This window comes from Coregonus clupeaformis, unplaced genomic scaffold (genome assembly GCF_020615455.1).
Source record: "Coregonus clupeaformis isolate EN_2021a unplaced genomic scaffold, ASM2061545v1 scaf1846, whole genome shotgun sequence".
Classification (NCBI taxonomy): Eukaryota; Metazoa; Chordata; class Actinopteri; order Salmoniformes; family Salmonidae; genus Coregonus; species Coregonus clupeaformis.
In genome coordinates, this window is record NW_025535300.1 from 93,931 (window position 1) to 101,653 (window position 7,723).

The following is a 7,723-nucleotide window of genomic DNA, read 5'->3' on the forward strand; positions in this document are numbered from 1 at the left end:
CATCATCATCATACTCATCATCCATCATCACCACCAACATCATCATCAAGTCAGACTGCATCACATAGATAGTACATTAACTCATGGATTCAAAAGGACCAGACACCAACAGCAGAATATGATGCTATACTATATACTATATACTGTTACTTCATAGAGAGAAACTCTAGAAAAGCCTGAGATGTTTGAAGAGAGAGTGAAGCTGTAACTGAATGGGATGTTTCAGTTCCTGTCCTCTCAGTAGTGAAAGTGAGGAGGTTTTTGTACGGCCATGAACACAAACTGAATCACTGTGGTATTCGGACCAGGAACCAAGCTCATTGTCACTGGTGAGTTCCCTTTATTTTAACCTTATATTTTTGTTTTCAAGGGTTTGTAATGCATCATAGTTAATAGAGTTAAAGTATGTAACATGATATTCTTACTTCATAATTATTTAATGTAAATGTGTACTGATTATCAAGGGTCATGGACACAATGTGACAACTTCATAGCCTACAGTATATCTGTAGTTGTTGATTTCTCATTTAAACTTAAAAACTTAAAAAATGTATTGCACTATTTGACCATGTAGGTTATTGCTGTCACTTGACAACACTACTCATTTATAATGTCTCATACAATAATACTCTATTTAGTCAGAGAATGTGAAGGATACATAAAGTTGTATCAACCTTTAAAATGTTGGTCCCATGTTATATTAAATAATGATAAAACCATGTATATGGTAGTTACAGACAATGTTGCTACATGATTAATGACATTGTAGGCTACTACATTACAGTTGGTAACTCTGTTTTCTGGTTGAATAAGTAGGAGGATATACATTTGATTTTAAGCACATCTGACTACTTGATTATGTTTAAAGTTAGAGATCTAAACTCATTATTCACTTGCACAGAAATCTGCTTTACCTCCGCAAAGTCACACATTGGGAGTTTCTTAGAAAGTTTCAAAATAAGGCAAGCTACAAACAGACATAATGTGCAACATGTAACAATAGAATTACATGGTTTTATTTTTTTATTCTACAGTATGATGCACACAACCCTGTTTCATTCTACTAACATATTTAATGATTTTGTGTAATGTTTCTTCTGCTCATTCCATTGGTCCAGACTCTACCCTCCCTCCTCCTGTCTTGACCATCCTCCCCCGTCCAGTGTTGAGTTGAAGTCCAGCAAAGTCACCCTGGTGTGTCTGGCTAGTCAGATGGCCATGGGCTACGCTGATGTGAGCTGGACAGCGGGAGGGAATCCGGTCACCAGCGGCATCGCTACGAGTGGCCCCGTGCCGCAAGCCGACAAGACGTTCCAACTCAGCAGCTGTCTGACGGTTGACACGTCAGAATGGAACCAGGACAAAGTGTTCTCATGTAAAGTCACCGCGGGCTCCAATGTCACGGTTTCGGCCGAGGCAGCTCCTCCTCCTTGTTCGGGCGGGTTTCGCCGGTCGTCGCTCTCGGAGTACTAGCTGCCACCGCTCCATGTTTCCTGTTTGATTAGTTTTGTCTGTTAGCCACACCTGTCTTATGTTATGTCTCATTAAGCACCCTATTTAGTTTCCTTGTTGTTAGTGTAGTGTTGTGTGTAATTGTTTTGTGTCAGGTGTTTGTGCATTACCCGTGTTTCGGTACGCTATTGCTATTTAGCTTCCTCCTCGGTTGAGGAGAGTTTTGCGCCCTGTGTTGTGCGCTCGTGTTGTGACGCCTGTGTGCGTCTTTTTGGCCTCTGGCTGTTTTGGATTTATTTTGCACTCTCCAGTAAAGTCTTGTTGGACTGTCCATCTGCTTCTGCACCTGATTCCACACCACACCATTTCTAACATCGTGACATCCAAGTTCGCTGAGAAAGGCATCAAGAAGTCTGAATGCAGCACTGAATAGTTTGAGAACCATTGTAATGTCAATTTGATATTCTACATCGCTTTTCAAGTTATTGTTAATGCATCAGAAGGTTTACCTGCATATATACACTCGGGTCCAAAAAAAGAGAGAAATTGCTACTAATACTGATATCATAGGCTAGGCTATATGATAAGTAGACTCTGTATATTTGAAATGTGTTGCTTTGCAGATTTATAATAGAGGAATTGTTAGAGCTTTGCTGTATTGTGGATATTCAATAAAGAGCATTGTAAAGAACAAGTGTTTGTATTTGAGCATGTTGATGAGCATCATTGTTAGTAGCACTAAATGAGGGGAATTTAACTGAACCCAAATACAGTAGCCTGCTCTCTGACATTTGTCCAGATCCAGAAATTGTTGATCAACTATCCAGGATGTAGGGCATGTTTACTGTAATGTTAATGAATAACCAGAGATGGACCAGAGGTTTAGTTTATATTAGAACTTCACATTATTGAGAACCTTTCATTAGTACGATATGATTGTATTATAAGATTATTCTAAAAGTACCTATTTAATAATCATCCATATCTATATATATATATAAAAAAACTGTTCATTTGTAAAGAAAGCATGTGATTGGGGATCACGTTATTTCCTGGCTAATTTTCTTGTACTATCATATTTCTCTGTATGATGAATTAAAAGAACAGTACAATAGCATGATATATTCAATATATTCATAGTTTATAGTTACAATATTCAATAGTGTTATAAACTTGATTCTTACTACGGTGTACAATAACATTTTAGTCATTAATATCTTTGCCAGCAGGTGGAAAGAGAAGATAGAATCATATTGTAATATGCTGCCACCTTGTGGCTCAATAAGTTTGAATATGCTGCCACGTTGTGCCTGAAAGAGCTGTATTTCAACAGTATATACTGAGTGGACAAATCATTAGGAACATCTGCTATTTCCATGCCATAGACTGACCAGGTGAATCCAGGTTAAAGCTATGATCTCTTATTGATGTCACCTGTTAGATCCACTTAATCAGTGTAGATGAAGGGGAGGAGACAGGTTAAAGAAGGATTTTCAAGCCTTGAGACAATTGAGGCATGGATTGTGCATGTGTATATTTGCCAGCAGGGAGAAAGAGTTTTATTTCAACAGTTTATTTGTAAAGTAGTCCTGTAGTACCTTACTCTGTATTTACAGTATTTACAGATACTATACGTACAAATATTGTGTATGGATACACTTCTTATAATATGAGATGATGAATCCAATGATTAGAACATTTCTAGACTACATTATGTCCATCACACATCATCAACACACACCTTCAATATCAAATCAATCACCAATGATCATGTTATTGATAGTTAGTGTACAGTAGCTCTGTTGTCAGTACAAAGCTTTCATCAGTTCTGTGTTGATCTGGTTCAGAGAAGAGTGTAGTGATGTAGTTGAGACTATATTAGTCCTGAAGGGCTGTCCACACCAAGGATGATAGATATAATGATAACTATAATGAGAAACGATTCATAACTATAAAACATTGGCGAGCATCCACACTAGATGACAGTTTATCGTTTATCGTTGTACAGTACACCTGTCAATCATCTGATTAAGGTTTAGGGACCCTCCTTCCTCTAGTCCCTGTGGACCCTGGACCCGTGCCGTTTCCCCGCTCTGGATTCCTCATCTGTACCCTCATCTGTGCCCTTGGTGGTGCCCTCACCTCTCCCCTTAACGGTGCCCTCAGTGGCATCCTCAGCGGAGGCCAGGGAGTGACCCTCCGTATGGGGCATTGAGGAGTCCACACAGGGGGCCGGGGGAGTTTCCCAGCCTGCAGGTCGTCTACGAAGCCCTCCACCCTGTCGAACTTGGAGCTGAGCCTTCTCAGCTCATCCTTCAGAGAGTTGAACTGCTTGTAGAGGTCCCCCAGGGCCTCAGACAGGGGCTGAATCCTGCAGAGGGAGAGAGAGAGAGAGAGAGAGAGAGAGAGAGGAGAGAGAGAGAGAGAGAGAGAGAGAGAGAGAGAGAGAGAGAGAGAGAGAGAGAGAGAGAGGGGAGAGAGAGAGAGAGAGGGGGAGGGAGAGAGAGAGAGAAATAGAGAAGTCGTGTCACTGAATTGCTACCAACTGGGCAAAAACTGGTTGAATCAAAGTGTTTCCACGTCATTTCAACCCAAAGAATCTATGTGATGACGTTGAATCAACGTGGAAAACTGATTGGACGTCATTAACGTAAGGGAATTACGTATTTCTTCATCCAACTTTTTACTTAAATCCAATGACATGGTGACATTTTCTGTTGATTTCACGTCAGTTGACAACTCAACCAAATGTAAATCAAAACTAAACGTTGAACAAACGTCTGTGCCCAGTGGGTAGGTGGTGGTGGTGCAGCTGGATAGTAAGCAGAGGATCACTAGTTCTAGCAGTGGTAGGAACAGGGACAGTGAAGGAAGCTATACTGTTAGCAGTACAGTGGTGCCGGTTACAGAGGCAGAGGCCCAGCAGATCTACACAGGAGAAGAGCAACAGAGAGGGAATTAACTAGATCAGGCCACTGTCATGAAGGGGTCAGTCGAAGGACTATGGGCCTGTTTCCTGGAAACAGTCCTGCAATAAAAAAAAGCATGATCAATGGAGAATCTCCATTTAAAAAGCTTTTCAGTCCAGATTTAGGCTTCATCTGTGTCCGGGAAACCACCCCAATATGTTTTGAACTAGAAATGCAATTGAGATGTTAGTGCACTAAATTATAACACTACGTAGTCTACACACCACTTTACACATTGTGAAATCCCTATTACAATTTAATGGGCCACGCTGCTAAGATGTAGTCTACACACTGCTTTACACGTTGTGAAACGACAACTACATTTTAATGGGCCACGCTGCTAAGAGGCTAGAATATATTAAAATAAAACATGATGGAAAACGTCTCATTGTGTAATTTGCAGGAAACATCAGGACAGAAGACATGGGAAACTAGAGCGTCATTAAACATCAATGACATTCTTCATCAATGAGAAAACATGTCTGGCTTTAATGTCAAGCTATGTTACTGTGCGTGCACTGCAGCCTATCCAGGCCTGATATTGGAGAGTGAACGCTTACAGCAAACATGCTGGTACACGTGATGTGTTATTGGCTGCCTGCAGGGCTCAGAGTAGGAACACTGAGTCTCTCCAGGACTGGTTGGATGGCTGCTCGCTAGTCGTCTTTGATGTCTCAGCCAGAACTCTTAGTTCACTGATCTAGGATCAGGTCCTCTCTGTCCATATACACTGAATAAAAATACAACCGCAACATGTAAATTGTTGGTCCCCTGTTTCATGAGCTGAAATAAAAGATATGGACAAAAACGTTTTTTCACGCAAATGTTGTGCACAAATTTGTTTACACCCTTGTTAGTGTAATCCCTCTACCCCCCTCCCCCCCCCCCCCATAAAATAAAAAAGTGGTTGTCCCACTGGCTATCATAAGTTGAATGCAGCAATTTGTAAGTCACTCTGGATAAGAGCGTCTGCTAAATGAAGTAAATGTAAATGTAAAATGTGCAGTTTTGTCACACAACACAATGCCACAGACGTCTCAAGTTTTGAAGGAGCGTGCAATTGTCATGCTGACTGCAAGAAAGTCCACAAGAGCTGTTGCCAGAGAATTGAATATTCATTTATCTACCATAAGCTACCTACAACGTTGTTTTAGAGAATTTGGCTGCACTTCCAACTGGCCTCAGATCCAAAGACCACGTGTAACCACACCAGCCAAGGACCTCCACATCCGGCTTCTTCACCTGTGGGATTGTCTGAGGGGGGTTGGGGCGAGGGTAATGAGGAGTATTTATGTCTGTAATAAAGCCCTTTTGTGGGGAAAAACACAATCTGATTGGCTGGGCCTGGCTCCCCAGTGGGTGGGCCTGGCTCCCCAGTGGGTGGGCCTTTGCCCTCCCAGGCCCATTCATGGCTGCACTCCTGTCCAGTCATGTGAAATACATAGATTAGGGCCTGATGAATTTATTTCAATTGACTGATTTCCTTATATGAACTGTAACTCAGTAAAATCTTTGAAATTGTTGCATGTTGCGCTCATGCTTTTGTTCAGCATAATATTATTCATTATGATCTAAAACTGATCCTAGATCAGCACTCCTCACTACTCTGAGATGCTTTGTGATTACAGGCCCAGGAGGCTGCTGCAGTTACAGATTTTCTGACTGGAGCTTTCCATAGTGAGGTCCTTACACGTACAGACCCCGTCATGCACGGACCGCTACACTCATCCATCACGTTGATGAACAATGACTGGCCTGCAGTCAAGCTATGAGCTAAAAGTTAGGTCAACAAATCATTTATAGTAAAGCAAAAAATGTGAAGTTCTCGCTGTACTATAATCATGAACTTCTCGCTCTCTTTCCTGCTCTCTTTCTCTTCTCTCTCACAGAACCGTCACTCTCACTCTCTCTCTCTCTCTCTCTCTCTCTCTCTCTCTCTCTCTCTCTCTCTCTCTCTCTCTCTCTCTCTCTCTCTCTCTCTCTCTCTCTCTCTCTCTCTCTCTCTCTCTCTCTCTCTCTCTCTCTCTCTCTCTCTCTCTCTCTCTCTCTCTATTCAATTCAATTTAAATCTAAGGGCTTTATTGGCATGGGAAACATATGTTAACATTGTCAAATCAAGTGAAGTAGATAATAAACAAAAGTGAAAAAAATTAAATAAAAAATGACAGTAAACTTTACACTCACAAAAGTTCCAAAAGAATAAAGACATTTCAAATATCATATTATGTGCTAATAGTTAAAGTACAAAAGGGAAAATAAATTAACATAAATATGGGTTGTATATACAATGGTGTTTGTTCTTCACTGGTTGCCCTTTTCTTTTGGCAACAGGTCACAAATCTTGCTGCTGTGATGGCACACTGTGGTGTTTCACCCAATAGATATGGGAGTTTATCAAAATTGGGTTTGTTTTCTAATTATTTGTGGGTCTTTGTAATCTGAGGGAAATATGTGTCTCTAATAGGGTCATACATTTGGCAGGAGGTTAGGAAGTGCAGCTCAGTTTCCACCTCCTTTTGTGGGCAGTGTGCACATAGCCTGTCTTCTCCTCTGAGAGCCAGGTCTGCCTTCGGCGGCCTTTCTCAATAGCAAGGCTATGCTCACTGATTCTGATCATAGTCAAAGCTTTCCTTAACTTTGGGTCAGTCACAGTGGTCAGGTATTCTGCCGCTGTGTACTCTCTGTTTAAGGCCAAATTGCATTCTAGTTTGCTCAGTTTTTTTGTTAATTCTTTCCAATGTGTCAAGTAATTATCTTTTTGTTTTCTCATGATTTGGTTGGGTCTAATTGTGCTGCTGTCCTGGGTCTCTGTGGGGTCTGTTTGTGTTTGTGAACAGAGCCCTGGACCAGTTTGCTTAGGGGACTCTTCTCCAGGTTCAGCCCTCTGTAGGTGATGGCTTTGTTATGGAAGGTTTGGGAATCGCTTCCTTTTAGGTGGTTGTAGAATTTAACTGCTATTTTCTGGATTTTGATAATTAGCGAGTATCGGCCTAATTCTGCTCTACATGTATTATTTGGTGTTTTTCATTGTACACGGAGGATATTTTTGCAGAATTCTGCATGCAGAGTCTCAATTTGGTGTTTGTCCCATTTTGTGAATTCTTGGTTTGTGAGCAGACCCCAGACCTCACAACCATGAAGGGCAATGGGTTCTATAACTGATTCAAGTATTTTTTGCCAGATCCTAATTGGTATGTCGAATTTTATGTTCCTTTTGATGGCATAGAAGGCCCTTCTCGCCTTGTCTATCTCAGATCGTTCACAGCTTTGTGGAAGTTACCTGTCGCGCTGATGTTTAGGCC

General features: G+C 41.2%; 1 pseudogene; it reads left to right on the top strand.

The window, feature by feature from the left end:
- The first annotated feature begins 298 nt into the window (after nt 1-298).
- On the top strand, nt 299-2,146 carry LOC123487871 (annotated as a pseudogene).
- Nucleotides 2,147-7,723: the final 5,577 nt, after the last annotated feature.